The sequence below is a fragment of the Simochromis diagramma genome, unplaced genomic scaffold (genome assembly GCF_900408965.1).
Source record: "Simochromis diagramma unplaced genomic scaffold, fSimDia1.1 OVJJ01000585.1, whole genome shotgun sequence".
In the NCBI taxonomy this organism is placed as follows: domain Eukaryota; kingdom Metazoa; phylum Chordata; class Actinopteri; order Cichliformes; family Cichlidae; genus Simochromis; species Simochromis diagramma.
Window position 1 is genome coordinate 4,727,041 of NW_024387398.1, and position 6,000 is coordinate 4,733,040.

The 6,000-nt window shown below is 41.9% G+C and overlaps 1 protein-coding gene across 8 annotated transcripts in view; it reads right to left on the reverse strand.

Moving 5' to 3' along the window:
* The window catches only part of si:dkey-237h12.3 (teneurin-3), a 132,357-nt gene extending 126,829 nt beyond the window's left edge, over positions 1 to 5,528 (reverse strand). For 6 of the 8 annotated variants that reach the window (XM_040010191.1, XM_040010190.1, XM_040010189.1 and 3 more), the window contains exons 1-2: positions 5,365 to 5,501; positions 4,654 to 5,289 (exon numbers count right to left, since the gene is read on the reverse strand). The gene's annotated coding sequence lies outside the window, so the exon portion shown is untranslated. The other 2 variants (XM_040010185.1, XM_040010186.1) reach the window with 2 other exon arrangements.
* Positions 5,529 to 6,000: the final 472 nt, after the last annotated feature.

The window sequence follows — 6,000 nt, forward strand, 5'->3', positions numbered from 1 at the left end:
TCCTTCACCCTGCTGACAATAAAGAGACAGAAATGTGTTACTGACTGGCTTCCCACATGAACTAGCACCTTTGCCTTGTCCCAATCATCGCTCTTCGTCACCCACCAGACCTGAGGCTTTCAGCATCAGAGAGGTCACGTCAACTGAATTATTGAGGCCATCAACCGGCTCCATCGACAACCGTAGCTGACGCCCAACTTCCCACTGGGCTGTCCAGCGGCCACAAAAGACCAGACCTAAGGCCCTTGGCAGATGGAAGCTATTCTGGGAAACCTTTTCCAGGATCGGTATTTCTTAATGCAAGTATAGCAAAACAGCAAAAGTCATTTTTCTTTAGAATTTTGGCAAGTTGGATCACTGCGAGGGGAAGATAAAAAATTCTTCAACTTTAAATAATGAATCGGTTTCATCAATATTTTAATGTGAGCTGGACAATACACAAGTATGACTCTAATAAGCTATAACATCCTTTAAAAATGTAACAATTCCTGACATCGTATTCAGATCCTTTGAATATAATGTCTGTAGTTCATGAAAGCCGAACCTAGACACCGCAGAGGTATTCGCTCAGAGCAATTTTCACAAGCAGAGAGCACAATGCATTTCTATTTTATTCTCCCTGTGACACAACTAAGCACATTTCTGTTTGGCTCTCCCCACCAGCCTCAGCCTGGAGCATGCAGCGAGAGTTGCACTGTTACAAAGTCAAGCCCACTCCTCAATCTTGCCACTTGGTCTTGACCCAGAAAGTCCAACGGAGCATGCTGAGCCATAAATGTTAATCTGTAGGTTACAACAGTGTGAAGTGGTGCTGCCCCCAGAGCTGGACCAGCAGGACAGCATCCTGTGGCTAATCGCAGGTGGCTTTCATCTCAGCCTGTTTCGGCCAAAAACCTCAAAACAAAACCAAGAGGTGTCATGCTTGAATAGTCCTTTTTCTTGATTTTAAGTAATCCATACAAAGCCAAGGGAACGGCTTTCACTTCATCACAAACAATTACCAGCTTGGCTGCTTTGTCTGAACGCCTACGCACAACATCACCACCAATGTATTTGCATGCATGTGTGCAATGAGATCCAGAATTCAGTTTGTGTTACGCACAACACATTAGGTCATGCAGTCAGCCTACAATAGCCATGAGCTGGGTAAAATAACTGTTCCTTTGAGAACATTCCTCTCTCCTCTCCAATCAGAATGCAATGGCAGGATTCACATTATACTAAGCAGATATTCAAGATGAAAAATACTAATTAAATCCATCTTTAGTGCTGATATAAAATGCCATTTATATTCCCGACTGTTTCAAGCCCTTCCCGATATCCATATTTTAATTTAATAAAACTTGGTTATGAATTGTAGAATAAAATGGTGTTATATAAAGAAAAAAAAGCATATACCGTATACCCCTGAAACAGCTTACATTTATGCCATGTTTCCCCCCCCAACCCCCTCTCTCACGCAGCATACAATGTAGTTAAGGACCACAGTGGTAATGCATCAAGTGCTGTCACTAAATATCCCTACTCTAAGCACATTTCAAGAGCGTGCAATCTCTTCTCTCCCAAATGCTAGGGTGACTTTCAGCAATAATTTGGCAACTTGCACAGACCACAAACAACTTTTCTTTAAATGGTAAACTTTGCTGCAGGAGTCACATCCCTGACAGTAATCCTCTGAGGTGAGGTCATTAAAGCACATATGCAAATCGGTCCGTCAATGGAGGTTTTGCCATCGCGACGCTTGGTTTCTTTAACTTTCTAAAGGCCTGAAGAATGCACCGTGGCATGCTTTACTTTCACGCCAACTATTCATCATGATGTCTGGCTATTCTCATGGGAGGAAAGGGAAAATGTACTCAGAGAGAAAACAGGTGAAAGAGACTACAGCAGACAATAGCCAGACAGGCTGTGTGTTAATAGTAACAGATTAGAGGGCAGCAATTATGTAAAGTAAATATGACATGGAACCGATCCGTTGAGCCCAGGGAACTGTGGGTAGTTTGTCAGGCTGCATTAACCTTCACGTGTTTGCTCTGATGTGTTGAAACAGGCGACTCGGCCATGCTGTTTGCCATATCAAATGTTATAATTCCTAAGGTCATCTTCCGAGCCACTGTCGGCATCTACAAGTAATATGATGAAATATTATAAGCGCAGGCCTGTGCATCGACTCTCCTTCCATATCTCTCATATCTTAGAGGAGTAATTTTTACAGATGGAGAGCAGTCATTTCGATTGCCCCTTAACAATCTATAAAACTGTTTAGGGGCAGTATTCAAGCGGCATTATCCCTAAAGGAGGCAGTTCTCATCACACAGAATATTAAATTCTCCACAGGAATAATGAAAGGGGAAATTACTTAAGGATAGGAACACAGAGTGGCAGTGTTATGTACACAGTTCTTCTAATATTTCTGAATTAATTAGATCATTTTGAGCTCCAAGCGTAGAAAAGAAAAGAAATAAATAAATAAAATCAGAATTTCAAGGACTCTGCCGCATCAGAAACTGTAGTCACCTGCTTTGATTACTGGGCTTGAAGCAGCAATGAAGTTTAAAGCTGAGGTATTTGGCTAAAGCCTGAATAAGAGGGGTCACAGCAGAAAAGCCTAAATATCCCAGTTCCAGATGCGTAATCACCTGCCACATTATGGCAAAGCGTGTACTAGACAACTACAGTGGGTTATTGCTTTTCTCTGCAGAGCTGTGTAAAATATGTCGACAGCCTAATATTCACCAGGTCTGTTCTGACTCCAGGTGTGTTTCTGAAGACTGTAAACACAACACACTTCATTTATCAGGATGCTGCTGCAGTCACCAGAACATTAGTCATATAGATTGTTATGTCTTATTCAGAAAAGTCAATTTCAATTATTACCAGTGCCTTGAAAAAAGATAATTCAAGCTGCACTCATGTTCTGGGGCCCTGCTACAAAAACACATGTTCAATATCACCCAATAAGTGTCACTGTAATGCATTTACAGGCTTACACAAGAAACACACACTGTGTCTCTGCTGTTTGAAGCCTTTCTTTGTTGCTATGTGACCCGATGCAAAGCCAAAAGCTAAAGATTAGAAATATATTGATCGCTTATATACATATTTTTAAGTAATACGCCTCTGACTACCTATCTAATATCTAATCTTGCTGTTCTGTTTCTGTTTCATATTATTTAAATTTTCATAGAAGTATTTCTTACGATTTACAAGAAAAGCGGGAACAGTTCACCACTCAGGCCTGAAGTGGTGAAGATCTACACTGCTTTACTATTCCAGTCCTTGACAGCAAATGGCCTCAACTGCTGCAGTTCCTCAATAGCACTCAGGACAATAGCAATAAATCACTTTAGCTGGACAGATATTCTTGTCCTTCTGGGCTATCATATGGACCCAGATGCATGTTTTTGCAGATTGCGTTTAGTCTGATCCCTGCCAGAGCGAAATCAGATCAACTTTTCTCTCTGCCTCATGCTAAGTGCTAAGACAAGTCATAATTCCACATTGCTGAGCCACATGGAAAGTTGAAATTAAACCATCTGATGTCTAAACTGTTGTATTTAATTAAAATAACTTCTTGCCGGTTTTGAAATCCTGCTAATCCTGAAAACCAAAATCAATTTACAAATTGCACGTTCCATATGATTTTTGCCAGGCAACAGCCCCTTCCTCCTAACCCCCAAAACACATGTAGAAGGTTGTGGTTTCTGCTGGCATTTGTCTGCACCAACATGCTTGGAGGTTCTGAACAACTGCGTAATACCCGACCTTTCTAGAGGCCTGTTTTGAGGCAAACAAAAGGTTCTTCTGATGAACTTTCTCCATCTTCTGCTCCTGAAGCTTAAACCACAAATGTGGTACAAGTTAATGTATTTCAAAACCTTTAACATTATTATTAGATTAAGCAGACCATCTCTGTGGTTGGCATACACCTTATATTAGGCTCCTGGGTGTTTTTGTAGCAATATATTTTTGGAAAAATTATTTTTTTGTATCCAGACTATCCCTCAAGACCCCTTATGGAGTGTAAGTTTAGATGTGACTGTGATTAGATTGGAGATAATTATGTTATTACTGTTATCATTACTGAAAAATAAGAGTTTAATAACGTCAAAAGAAAAAATAAAATACTTTTTATATATTTTTCCTAGAATTCTCAAAGATCTATGACAGCAAAATCCTTAAAAATACACACACACACACACACACACACACACACACACACACATATATATATATATATATATATATATATAGCACTCGTTAAAGGACATCAGGTGAGTTTTGGAAACTCATCTTTTTCATCACTTAAAACTGGAATACAATAACCCCCCACCACTCTGAACGGAATATCAAGAAATTGATACATCTTGCATCTGTAGCCTGCCCATTGCAGCAATGCATTTGCTAAACATATAAGCTATAACGCATAATCCAAATATTACCCAACTCATTTGTTTCAAGGTAGTGGAGAAGAGGGGCTGGGCGCCAGGTGGGTTTCGGGTTCGCATCTTATCAAAAGACTCAATACAGCATGCAGACCAAATTAGGCACCATTACTGACCAGGGGATAACGATCCTGTGGCTTATTTAAATTACGCGGATGGAGTCTATTTAGAGTCAATGCAAATGGGGGAAATCTAACTACACACTGACCTGCATGAAGCGTCTTCGAGCCTGTCCGAAGCAGCGGCACATAAACTTCCAACGGTGCGCTTTAGTCCAAACTTGCAGGAAGCGGGGAGCTGAGCGCGACGCGATACGTTTCTTACAATGACCGCGTTTGCAATTCAGCACAGTGTGGATTCTTCAGAGAGACCTCTTTCACTACTCCCCGGAAATCTCTCGGCTTGATTAGAGGCTGAAGCTCGGAACAGCCGACTTGTGCGTGAACGTTGTGCTGCTGCGTGGTGATGGAGCAAGGAGCTTCAGCTGGCAGCTCCGCGCGAGAAACGTGTTTCTGCCTAGAAATCTTCCCAGTAGTCCCGGTGGCTGAGCTCAAGCAATACTTCCGACAATGCAGTTGTCCCCTCTCTGAGGTAACACCGTTATATATATTTTTTCCAGTCGCCAAGCACTTGCGCTGGATGTTTAAAAGCAGAAAACTCACTCGGTGAGGATGCGGAGTCTCGCCAGCCGCTCTGCTGCTCCGTTGTCCGATATGCACTTGTCAGCTGATAAACTGCGCATCCCGTCGCTTCCCTCAGCCTCGCCTCTGGTCTGCCTATCAGGAACGGGTTAGGCCGTAGGGGTCAACCACACGGGTGAGCAGCAACAAGCACACAGCTGCACCTGTGAAGAAAACGAGTCCCATTATTAGACAAAGAGAGCGTTTACCTCCAACGACACTGTAATAACCAAAACTACCTTTGATACACTGCTACGCGTTTGTTGCTGCCACTTAAATAAGTTCCAGTTTGCATGCAAGCTAGAATTATATATATTCCTCAATTTGATTGTGAAAGCGCAGAGGCGGATTTACTCAGAGCCACAGCTTCCAGTCAGCCCACCTGCCTGTTTTCCTTCAGCCTGCTCGCTCCTCTCTTCTCTTTTGTATTGAGAAGCTGTTCATTAAGCTTACCTATGGCCGCACGCGCGCTGCCACATAATTGGCTAACTCACAAATCTCAATTTCTCACCTTCAGTGTGACTGACAAAGGGAAAGGCAGAGTGATGTAAATAAATACGATATTTCTCACAGAAGACTAGCAGCTAAGGGTTATTCAAGCTGTTAAACTGTTGGGAAAACAAGAAGGCCACAACGACGACGCTTGGTGTTGAAATTAAAATGTTGCTGTTAGTCTGGCTGTCGAATAAAGATTGATTCATATTGTTTTGCTCCATCCACCATCTGTGGTGGAATTGATCAACTGCTGCAGAGATATGCAATAAATATGCACAATTTGAGTTCAGTCAACCTAAACCACCACTAAGAAAGGTTATTCTAATGAATTTTGTCTCCCCATCTTTCATATGAACCTTCAATAAAATACGAGCATGCTT